General features: G+C 42.2%; 1 long non-coding RNA gene across 1 annotated transcript in view; it reads left to right on the plus strand.

Annotated features, from left to right (window-relative positions):
- The window catches only part of LOC111819915 (uncharacterized), a 65,038-nt gene extending 52,942 nt beyond the window's left edge, over nucleotides 1-12,096 (plus strand). The window contains exon 3 of the long non-coding RNA XR_002823480.1: nucleotides 11,627-12,096. This is a non-coding gene — a long non-coding RNA (uncharacterized LOC111819915). The remainder of the gene's footprint in view (nucleotides 1-11,626) is intronic.
- The last annotated feature ends 438 nt before the right edge of the window (nucleotides 12,097-12,534 follow it).

Below are 12,534 nucleotides of genomic sequence, written 5' to 3' on the forward strand. Positions count from 1 at the left end.
CAATGGTTAACAACCCCACGACATGTCAACACTGTCCCTTCTCAAACTTGAGTTCCCTATCACAGCTTTCTTGTCCTCTCCTGCCTTCTAGTCCTTGTCCCTGGACTGCTGTGCCTCAATAGTCCCGTTTTGTTTTATGAGGCTGTCCAAGCTCCAGCTGAACGGTGAACCTCAGGAGGAGTGACTTCACCACTGAGCTAAAAGGGTGTCCGGGGGCTATACTTTCGGGGTTTCTCCAGTCTGTCAGGCCAGTAAATCTCGTCTCTTTTTGTGAGTTAGAATTTTGTTCTACATCCTTCTACAGCTCTGTCAGGACCCTCTGTTGTGATCCTGGTCAGAGCAGTCAGTGGTGGTAGCCGGGCACCATCTAACTGTATTGGACTCAGTCTGATGGAGGCTGTGGTAGATGTGGTCCATTAGACCTTTGGACTAATCTTTTCCTTGTATCCTGTTCTCTTCATTCTCCCTTGCTCCTGAAGGGGTGAGACAAAGGGAGTATCTTAGATAGCTGCTCACAGGCTTTTAAGACCCCAGACACTACTCACCAAGGTAGAATGTAAAACATTGTCTTTATAAACTGTGTTATGCCAACTGAGCTAGATGTTCCCTGTTGATATTAAAATTTATATACTTTGTAGAATGGCCCAACAACTCTAAGTCCTCCTGCAACAAAGGACAAATTCCCTTGTCTAGTAGAGGCAAGGAAAGGATAATACTGGGCTCAAAGATGGCTTTTCAAGGCTTGGTATACTCCTCCCCTGGGACAGTATGTTTCAGAGGAGGGAATCTGGGGCCAGTTCAGTCATGCCAGTGACTTGGAGTTCAGACAGTGGAATAGGCCAGAGCCTGGATCAGGGGCGGTCAGTCTGGGATACACATGTCCAGCCAGCGGGCTCCTGGGAACACGGAGAATGGAATATATCTTTAGGGAAAGGAGGGTGGCAAGAACTAGGAACATGGTCTGGGTCTTAATCACTGGCTGGTGCTTAGGATTGGGCTCTATTCCCAGGGGTGACTTCACTGTAACTAGAAACCCAAAGTAGAAGCCTGCCAGAGAGACTGGGTGGACATGGAGGGGATACAGGTGCCCAGGTCTCATAATATTAGCTTGGGGGTGAGATTAGTCTCCACCTTCTTGGCTGCTGGGTAAAAAAATGCCCACTGACACCCTGGCTGCTTGATTAAGACTCACCTCGGGCCTGGTAGGAGCTCATCTTTAAATTTTTGGGAGTTAAGGGTCAGGAAGTTTGATGAAAGAGAACAGAGGGCAATGCATTTCATAGCTTGGGGCTATTTGGAGGAGGTTGGTCTGGGTTGGTGCTGCTTTCAGCTAGTTATACAGCAGGGTTGTGGTCAGGGGTCCCCAAGATCACACTCAGGCTCAATGATTCACTAAAATGACTCATAGAACCAGAAAAGCTGTTATGCTTATGGTTGTGGTTTATTACAATGGAAGAATACAGATTAAAATCAGCAAAGGTAAAAGGTACATAGAGTAGAGTCCAGGGAGACCAGACTTCCAGTTGTCCCAGTGGAGTTGTACGGACAGCACTTATTTCTCCCAGCATCAACGTGTGACAACACACATGGAGGACTATCAGGAGAAACTCCTCTAAGCCTCAGGGTCCAGTGTTTTATTGAGAATCAGTCATGTAGACATGGCATGCCCATGTGGCTCACCTAGTTATTCTGTCTCCAGCTGCTTCAGAGGTTAAACTGATACTGCATGGCCCCAGCCTTCACTGTAAATCACAGACTTAGCATAGACTCTCTGGTGTGACCCAAGGGGTCCCAGGTATACAAAGATACTCTTATCAGGCAGGACATTCTGAGGACTTAGAGGTTCTATCTCAGGAGTTCATCAAGGGCCAGTTTTTTTTTTTTTTTTAAAGTTCAGGGTTTGGGCAGCTCACACTTCCTGAGTTAACCCTTTACCACACAGGTATGAATGAATGCTAGGTTGCCAGTGTTGTGGTTTGGGAGAAACAACGGTCAGATAAGGAGGAGCTATGCCCTAGATAATTATCGTCCCTTCCAAAATTTGGCTTCGTCTCACCCGTCCCTGTTTCCAGAAAGCCGAGCAGAGCGGCTGTTTTACTGTCCCCTCACCCTAATGCTCATCTCCTTGCCTGGAATTGAGCTGAACTGGGGAGGAGAAGAGAGGAATCAAACCAGCGATGATCAGATATTTTACCTCCTCCCACTCGCGCACCCCCACACTTTATAGTCACTATGAAACCAGGCTGTCTCTGCAATAATACATATGGAGATCTGTGGGTTGCTTCCAGGGTTAATTCCAGCACTTGCTGTACACAGCACACAGATGGTGTATGCAAGATATCTTATCCCTCACTTTGTAGCCACTCTGAAACTAGGCTATTTACCATCTTGTCTCCTCTCTCAGCATACCATCCACTCTCCCCCACCCCAAATAATGCTTATTTTAGCATTGAAAAAAGTTTCTTTACTAAGTTATGGGCCTCAGCATTTTACTAAACTGTTTCTACTTGCAATTTCCTAAAGAGGACTAACTAAAGAGGTCAATTCTTTCCCCTGTAAATGTTTTAAATATATTTAAACAAAACAAAATGTGTTTTAAACAGAATGGAAGGTAATTTTCACCAATCTTTCCATTCCCCTTCACAAACTTACCAACCATATATTTCATTATTATAGGACTCCACTTTGCAATGAGATAATTTTTGGTAACAAATAAAAATGCCCACAACTTTGCTGTTTATAATATCCTCTTTCTTAGGTAAAGGCTTTCTGGAGATGCAATGTCTTAATTCACAGAAACAACTCCAGTTGTAGGAGTTTCTGGACAAAGGCCTTTTGGTATCTATCAAATCATTTCTCCCTTTCCACTAAAAGTAGGGCTTCAGGTTGGCACTATGCAGAGGTGATGCCTACAGGTGTCCATATCTATATAGTCTGGTCTTTTTTTAGCTCAGAAATGATTAGGTTAGGACACACCCTACATTGGTATGGCCTCATTAACATAACACAGAAAACCCCATTTCTAAACAGGATTACATCTGAAGGAGCAGGTATTAGGATTCCAACACATAGTTTGGAGGGACACAATTCAACCCATTTCCCACACTCATATTCTGCAGGATGATGTTGTTGTTAGGTGCCGTCGAGTTGGTTCAGACTCATAGCAACCCTAAGTACAACAGAATGAAACACTGCCTGGTCTTGTGCCATCCTCACAATCATTGTTATGCTTGAACTCATTGTTGCAGCCACCATGTCAATTCATCTCGTTGAGGGTCTCCCTCTTTTTTGCTGACCGTCTGCTTAACCAAACATGATGCCTTCCTCCAGGGACTGATCTCTTCTGGTAACATGTCCAAAGTATGTGAGACAATGTGTGGTCATCCTTGCTTCTAGGGAGCATTCTGGCTGTACTTCTTTCAAGATAGACTTGTTCGTTCTTTCAGAAGTCCATGGTATATTCAATATTCTTCGCCAACACCATAATTCAAAGACATCGATTCTTCTTCGGTCTTCCTTATTAATTGTCCAGCTTTCACATGCATATGAGGGGATTGAAAACACCATGGCTTGGGTCACAAACTCATGTTCTGCAGGATGATAGGTAGACTGAAAAAAGAATCGATGATCAAAAATGTTTATGATATAATGGGTTAAACAGACTTCTTTACTGCAGGACTTTACAGAGCTTTTAATATACTAATATATATTGTAAATATGCCAGAGGGATATAGGATGCAAGGTTTCTTAGTATGGCCCAAGTGTGTTTGTATGTGTCCTCATGACGTTCAACTCTGGGACCTGTGTTTTATTATTATTATTGAGATATTAACTTACATACAGTAAAATGTACAGTTGCATGAATTTTATCCATAGGTATAACACCTGCATAACCACCACCCAGCTGAGATATAGAACATTTTCATCTCCTCAGACAGTTCCTTCATGTCCCTTCCCTGTCAATGCTTCTAAGCATTGGTCTGACTTCAACCACCACAGGCTAGTTTTGCCTGTTCTTGAACTTCATATAAACAGAATCATACTCTACGTACTCTTGTGCCTGGCTTCTTTTGTTTAAACATGATTTTGGGATTCCTCCATGTTGTTGCATGAAGTAATAGCTCTGAACCAATAGCTCTGTCCCCCCTTGTCACTGTCTCAAAAGCAGGAAAGGTGCAAAAGACCAGTAGAAGCAACTCTATGGGTCACTCCCATTGCCCTGATTTAATCACATGTGGTTAAATCTGTATTGAGGTGCCCACCTGTAGTTAAAAGAGCCCTGCTTTGAGTTAGATTATGTTCCAATCTTTATATTTCTATCAACTTTGAAGCAAAATTGGAAGCTTTTCTTTGTAAATATTTTAAGTTTTCATCTTGGCTTTTTTTTAATTGGAAAGTCCATGTAACACGTTGAGATAAATCTTGGGACATCTTTCCAGAACTTATTTAGAAACTGTAATAATTATTTTCCCCCCTTAAGTGCCTAAGGGAATTAAAAATGAATGTAGGACTGTAAAAGCAGAGAGGTAAATTTAATGTTATTCATTCATTCACTTATTCAAAAAAGTATTTAGTAAGCATCTATTAAATGCCCAACACTGTACTAAATTCTAGTGATAAGAAAGAAAGGAAAATAGATCTATGCATATACCCTCAAAGTGCTCAAGACAAATAATTAAAATATAGTATTCAGTTCAGTGCAGTAATAGCTTGTAAGCCCCCAACCACAGGATCATATTCTCATCAGTGGCCCTTACTACATCGCACTATTATTACCTGATTGTGTGCCTATCCTCCAACTAGACCTGTGAAAGTAGCAACTGTGTTTATTCATTTTTGGTCATCAGCTTCTTGCAAAATGCCTGGGTTATTTAAATAAAACATTCCACAAATATTTGTTCAATGAATGAATGATTGAGGAAATAGCAGAGTTCCACAGCATATTGCATTGGGCAAATCTGATGCAAAAGACCACTTTAAGTTTTAAAAAGCAAAGATGTCACTTTGATGACTAGGGTGTGTTTGACCCAAGCCATAGTCTTTTCAACCACCTTATACGCGTGCAAAAGCTGGACAATGAAAAGGAAGATAGAAGAAGAATTGATGCAATCGAACTGTAGTGTAGGTGAAGAATATTGAATATACTGTAGATGGCCAGAAGAACAAACTAATCACTCTTAGAAGAAATACAACCATAATGCTCCTTAGAAGTGAGGGTGGTTGAGACTTCAGCTTGCTTACTTTGGACACGTCATCAGGAAAGACCAATTCTTAGAAAAGAACATCCTCTTTGGTAAAGTAGAGCATCAGCAGAAACTAGGAAAACCCTCAGTGAGCTGAATTGACACAATAGCCACAACAATGCACTCAAACATACCAATAATCATGAAAAGATGGCACAGAACTGAGTAATATTTTGTTCTGTTATACATGAGGTTGCCATGAGTTGGAACTGACTCAACAGCAACTAACAACAACAACAAATCCTGTCTATACCAGTTATTAGGAGTCCTGGTGGAGCAGTGGTTAAGAGCTTGGCTGCTAATCAAAAGATGGGCAGTTCGAACCCACCAGATGCTCCTTGGAAACCCTATGGGGCAGTTCTATTCTGTCCTATAGGATCACTATGAGTTGGAATTGACTCGATGGCAATGTGTTTAGTTTTCTGGTACCAGTTATTAGCTATGTGAACTTGGGCAAGTTATGTGGTTTGCCTTAACCTGTCTTCTAATTTGTAAAATGGAGCTAGCCACAGTTACCTCCTAGAGTAGTTGACAGGGTTAAATGAAGCAGCCTTGGGAAAAGTCCTGGTACAGTGCTGACACTTAGTAGGTATTCAAGAAATTCTCTTCTCCTACTTTTCCTCTTGTTTTAGTTTCTTTGTGCTACTTTAACAGAAATATCACAAGTGGGTGTCTTTAACAAACAGAAATTTATTTTCTCATCGTTTAGGAGGCTAGAAGTCCAAAGTCAGGGTGCCAGCTCTAAGCAAAAGCTTTTCCTGTCCGTTCTGAGTAAAAATCTTTGTCTCTTTCAGCTTCTCTTCCTCAGTTGTTTGGTTATCTCCACATGGCATCAGTCTTTCCACATTTGTGCCTCCTTGTTTCTGTGCCGAATCTGCTCTTTTTCTATCTCAAATGTAATTGGCTTAAAACACACCCCACACTGATATGGCCTCATTAATATAACAAAGAAAATCCTATACCCAGATGGAATTGCATCCAAAAATATAGGGGTTAGGATTTATAACACATATTTTTGGGGGACACAATTCAATCCATAACATTCCTTAATAGCAGTAATGGTACTAACAGTCAATCTGGAAAGGCCTCACAGAGCAGGTGACATCTGATGAATCTTGAAAGAGAATTTGAGTTAGACAGACAGGAAAGGAGATAAGCACATTTCAGGCAGAGGGAGCATTTGGACAAAGGCAACACACACAACAGCAAATCTGGAGTGGTTCCAGTGATTTTGTATTGTTGCAGCGCAATTGTATTGGGGGAAGGGCAGCATCAACATAGCTAAAGAAGATGCTGATGTCAGATCATGAAGGGCGTTATATTCAACACTAATGAGTCTGGATTGTACCCTATGGGAGGAAGACTTTAAGAAAGAGAATAATTCAACCAAAGCTGCATATTAGAAAGACAACTCCGGGATAGCTTGGATGGTGGATTTGATGTCACTGACCTAGAGCAGAAAGCCCAGTTTGGAGGTCTTAGAGTAACCCAGGAGTGTTAGGAGAAGATTTGACCTGTGACAATAAATAAAAAATAAATAAGTAGATAAATACATGCATACATACATAAATAAAGCTAGCTATTTTATAAAAGATGAAGCATGGTGGTTCCACGATCATCAGAGACCCAAATTCCTTCTATATTGTGGGACCATCATCCTCAATGTGTAGGTTTCACTTCACAGTCCAAAACGGCTGATTGAGCTGTAGCCATCAGCAGAAGGAAGAAAAGGACAAAGAAGGACATCTTTCCCTTTAAGAAACTCTCTGCAGAAAAGTGAAATAGGATCCATGCCTCACACAATACATAAAAATAAATTCAGTATGGATTAAGGACCTAAATATATAGACTAAAACCATAAAATTCTTAGAAGAAAAAGGAGGAGCAACACTGTCAGGACTAGCTGTCAACGATGGGTTATCTAATATAATAACAAAAGCACAAACAGCAAAAGACAAAATAAATAAATACCAAAAAACCAAAACCAAACCCGTTGCTGTTGAGTTGATTCTGACTCATAGCAACCCTACAGGATAGAGTAGAACTGTCCCATAGGGTTTCCAAGGGGCACGTGGTGGATTCAGACTGCTGACTTTTTGATTAGCAGCTAAGCTCTTAACGACTGTGCCACCAGGTCTCTAATAAATAAATAGGACCTCATAAAAATTATAAAAAAAAAAAACTTTTGTTCATCAAAAGACTTTTTCAAAAAAGTGAAAAGACAAGCTACCAACTGGGAGAATATCTTCAGAATCCATGTAATCAACAAGAATCTAATAACAAAAATACATATAAAACTTCGACAACTTAACAATGAACGGATAAACAAAATGTAGTACATACATACAGTGGAATACTACTCAGCCAGTAGGAGAAATGAAGTCTTGATACATGCTACAATATGGATGGAGCTGGAAGATATTATGCTGAGTGAAATAAGTCAATTACAAAAGGACAAATATTGTATGACCTCACTTATATAAAGACAAGAAAAGGCAAATGTATAGAGACCAAAGTTTATTAGTGGTTACCAGCGAAGGGAGAAAGGAGGAAAGGAGGAGGGGTTAAGGGTGATGGAAATATCACACTGTTTAAGGGTAGGTTTGCACAGCTGATCATTGTAATTGCTGCCAATAAGTTGTACATCCATAAAAAGTTGAATTGGTGAAAGTTGTGTGATAGTCATATTTACAACAACCACACACACACACACAAACAGTAGCTGATGAGGCTACTTATGTACAACAAAAAACCTCATGGGACCGGCTACCATTACTGAACATTTTGATCAAAGATTCCATAGAGGAATCTTGATCAAAAGGGGGAAAATGTAGAACAGAATTGAAGATTTTCATGGACTCCAGACTTCCTGGAGCAACAAGGGTTGGATGAACCCCTGAAACTATTACCCTGAGATAATCTTTAAACCTTAAACCAAAAATATCCCCTGAAGTCTTCTTAAAACCAAATAGTTTAGCTTGACTAGTAAAAAACGTCTGCCTTGAGCATTATGCTCTTTTAAGATCTATATGGGATCAAATTGACAACAGCAACTACAAAGATTAGATAGGAACCTTAGGGGGCAATGAATTTATGTTAATGGAAGAGGAACAACCCAGAAAGGAGGGTGAGAATGGTTACACAACTTGAAGAATGTAATCAATGTCACTAAATGGTACATGTAGAAACTGTTAGTGTATGTTTTGCTGTGTATATTCTCAACAACAACAATGAACTAAATAAAATATATATCTATGTATCTATAAAGCAGTTCTCTGGAAGAAGTCACACATGACTCATCCCATCAGTCAGCAAGCATTTGGTCACTTGCTACATCTAGCTGCAAAGGAGACTGAGGGACAGTCTTTGCTCTGGCTGGCACTGCGTGCAGCTGAAAAGAATAAAACTTGAGGATTCTATTACTTAAGAAGCAGGAAAAAACAAATACTGGGGGAGAACTATCATTCCCTGCCTACCAGGAGAAAGACAGTGAAGTTCTGAACTAAAAATACAGTAGTGGGGATGGAGAAGAGTGTGATTTGAGAGAATTTAGTGAGTGGAATTGTGTTACTGAGTGGAATTTGGGGAGAAGGGCAGCTTTGGGAGTGGCATGTGGGGGTGGAGGTGCTGAGTTTATGAGTCATCCATCTGGAAAGGCTAGTCAACAACTGTTTGCATTTGTGTCTGTGATAGAGAAAAGAAAGTGGGACTGGAGATAGAGATTTGGAGGTTATCCACTTTGTACTGTCAGAACATTCTTCCTCTGTGAACTGAACCATATGGAGGAAATGTCTGCCAGCACTTTTGCCCTTGCAGGAAAGTGTGGAGGATGGCAGTCAGCCTTTTCTGCCACTGGCTGCCAGGAGGGCTGGCTTAGAGATGGGTGAGGTTGGGGACAGACCAGCCCCTGGACTTTGTTTCTCCATTGGACTGGACTTGCGCAGGTGCCTCCTATCTTCGTTTTTCCTCTCATGCCTAACAGTGCTCCGGTGAGGTGGACTTAGCGCCCCTAGTCTCAAGGTAGTAGGCTTCTCCAGACAGGACATCCCTACAGGGAGGATGGGCAGCACGCCTGCCATCCTTTAGCTTCTTGCATGCAGCTGGAGAGATAAGTCAGGTCAGCCCTGCAGGGGGGCATGTGCTCTTCAATTCAGGGCTGGAGCCGAAAGGCCCACTCTGTTCTCCAGTCTTGCATTACAGGAGGACTCTATAGAAAGAGGATGTCATTGATCCACATTTGGCTGGTCACACTCTTGCATCTGTTCTCCATTGGTTAAAATTCATACCAATTTGCCTATCCTGGACATTTTATATGTGGTCTTTTGTGACTGACTTATGTCACTCAGCATAATGTTTTCAAGGTTCATCCCTGTTGTACCGTGTATCAGAACTTCATTTCTCTTTATGGCAAAATAATAGTCCATTGTATATGTATTACACATTTCATTATCCATTCACCTGTTGATGGACATTGGGGTTGTTTCCCCCTTTTGACTATTATGAATAGTCCTGCTATGAACGTTTAATTACTAGTTTTTGTGGGAATATATTTTCAATTCTTGTATGTATACTCAGTGGTATTACTGAGCCATATGGCAGTTCTATGTTTAACTTTCTGAGGAACTGACAAGACAAACTTTCCAGAGTGGCTGTGCCATTTTCTTCCGTACCTGTAATGGACAAAGGTTCCAATTACTCTATATCCTCACCAACACTTCTTATTGTCTGTGTTTTTTATTATAGTCAGCCTAGTGGGTGTGAAGTGGCTTCTCATTGTGCTTTTGATTTGCATTTTGCTCACAACTAATGATTCTGAGCGTCTTTTCATGTGCTTATTAGTCTCTCATTAATTCACTACTTCATTCATGTATTTGAGCCCCAGCTCTGTCAGTTTTGTCTGACTTTGACAAGTGATTTGGCTTCTCTGAACTCAGTTTTCTCATTGGTAAAGTGGGAATAATAATCTCTGCCTTACAGGATTGCTGTAGGAATTTTGGCACAAAGTAGAATTCAGTGAAGATAGAACAGGTGTGAATTAAAATGACGAGTGGACCTTGAAAGTCAAGTAATATAGGTAGAGGTGAGAAGAGAGGAGATGCCAACCAGAAGAATGAGTGTGAACAAAGGGGAAAAGTCAAGTGCAGTGAGATGAGTTCAAGAGGTTAAGCAATGTATCCATCTGGTTTGAGCAGCAGAGGTCTTGTCCAGGTGGAGAAATGGTGGGAGAAAGGACTGGCAAGGAAGGAAGAGGTCAGACATGGAGGATAACAGAGTTTAGGGAGGCAAGTTTGCGCCTGATTGGATCACATGATGTGCTACACTGCACTGTCTGGGCGCTCGGGTGAAAGTCAAGATTGCCCCCTGCCCCAGACCATGGTAGCTTGCTAGCATTAGCATTGCTTGGGTATGCCTGATTAGTCCTCCCGCCTGGCGACTCCCCACTGTCTTATCCAGGGCAACACTTCTTCATGCGTTTTTGATCAACACCTCTAAGATTATGAGTTTCCTCCAGGGCCTCAGGCAGAGAGCCTCATTGCTCCTCCCTCAAATGCAGGCAGGCTGCTTCTGTGTGCAGGACCCATCTGACTGCCCTGGAGGGGAGGAGGCCAGTGGGGAGCAGCAGCTTTCGGCTTTAGCCAAGGAAGCCCCACAGGGAGCAATCTGCTTGCCAGTCCTGGCTTGGCATGGGGTCGATAGGCACAGCCTCCCACTTTTATGTCCCTTTTATCTATTTCCCTCCATCAGGAATCTGATCCATCAAATCCTGCTGGAGGATCTGATATCATACCTTAGTATGGATTTAGCCAGTAAGTCTATTATTTCTCCAGGGATAACTTCACTTTAAGCAATCCTTCAAACTGTAATTGAAAGGTATTTATCCCAATCAAAGAAATCACAGACCTCACTGATCAGAATGCATACCTTTCATAGGCCTTGATGAAAAGTTACAAGACCTCAGCAATAAGTAGGGAAACAAAGCAGCCAGTAAGACACAAAGAGACTGTGTGGTTTCCCTTTTCTCACAGATGTCTACACACGGCCTAATTCACAAGCACCAGCTGCTGGAGGTGAGTCTGTGTGGATGAGGGAACAAGGTTGGGGGACAGAGCCACCAGATTCTCTCTGTATGCAATCACCATGGATGCTCCTCAAGTTTTGTTTTGGAATTTATGCCAAAGAAGCCCTATACACACATTTCGACAACAACAACACACAACTGAATGCCTGAGATTGTTCTCTGGTGCCCCCTTACATTCTACTGATTTTAAGTAGGGGGTAGGTGGGCCTGGAATGACGCATGTAGCTGCTCTCGCAAAAGACACAGGGCAGAGGGTTTTTATAGAAGTTGTCTTCAGTGAGTCAAAGATCTTTTTTCCCCACAGGTGACAGAACATACAGGACAGGACTTCTGTGGAAAGAGAAGACAAAAATACTAATATGCCCTGGAAAAAGCTATTGGCAGCACATCTGTTGCATTTTTCCTGCAAGCCAAAGGAAATGAGGAACAGTCCAGTGCCTATGAGTCACATCTCCGCCCACTGAGTGAGACGTTTCTGGTTTTGCCCTGGAGGGATCAGGTAGAAGTGTTCTGGCATAAAAGTAGCTAAGCATCACTTTCCTTAAGGGCACAGCCCAGTGCCCCAGCCTCAAGGCAGATTGTTCCTCGACATCTCATAGGCATCTCGAGTTTGGAAGCACATCTCTCCAAAACAAGTGTTTAGGTGTTTAGCTTCTCAAATGATGAAAGAGGAGAAAATCGAGGCTAGAGTATGATATCCTGATGGTAATAGGAGCAGGGGCTCAATAACATGGGGCCAGACAAAGTCATATTTGGGGACTGCTCAACTGTTGACTTAATTCCATGTCAGGGCCCATGATCACTGAGCCTCAGTATAATTCTCTGCACATAGGAAAACAGTGATTTCTTGCATTCTGTTTATCTGTGCCAAGAAGAGACCCACCCACTATGTCTCAGAACCTCCAGGAAAAACCTGAGATAAGCCACTCAGATCAATAAGGGCACCTCTTGAAGGAAACCAACATGAACACATCAGTTCCTGAGGGGATGATGCTGAGCTTGCACTACTCACTGTGGCATCCCTGCTTAGGTCAGAGCTTACTGACAGCAGGTCTGAGAGCAGCTGTGCTGGCTCAGTTCCCACCCCAGGCTGTGTGTGACCTTAGCCTCAGCTACAATCCCCTTCCCAGTTTGGCATCTTCCACTCAGGCAGGTCAGCCACTCACACTTGAGTCCTCTGCTCCATTTTGAAGCTCCCCCAAGGAATATCAG

This window comes from Trichechus manatus, unplaced genomic scaffold, assembly GCF_000243295.1.
Source record: "Trichechus manatus latirostris isolate Lorelei unplaced genomic scaffold, TriManLat1.0 scaffold00021, whole genome shotgun sequence".
NCBI lineage: Eukaryota > Metazoa > Chordata > Mammalia > Sirenia > Trichechidae > Trichechus > Trichechus manatus.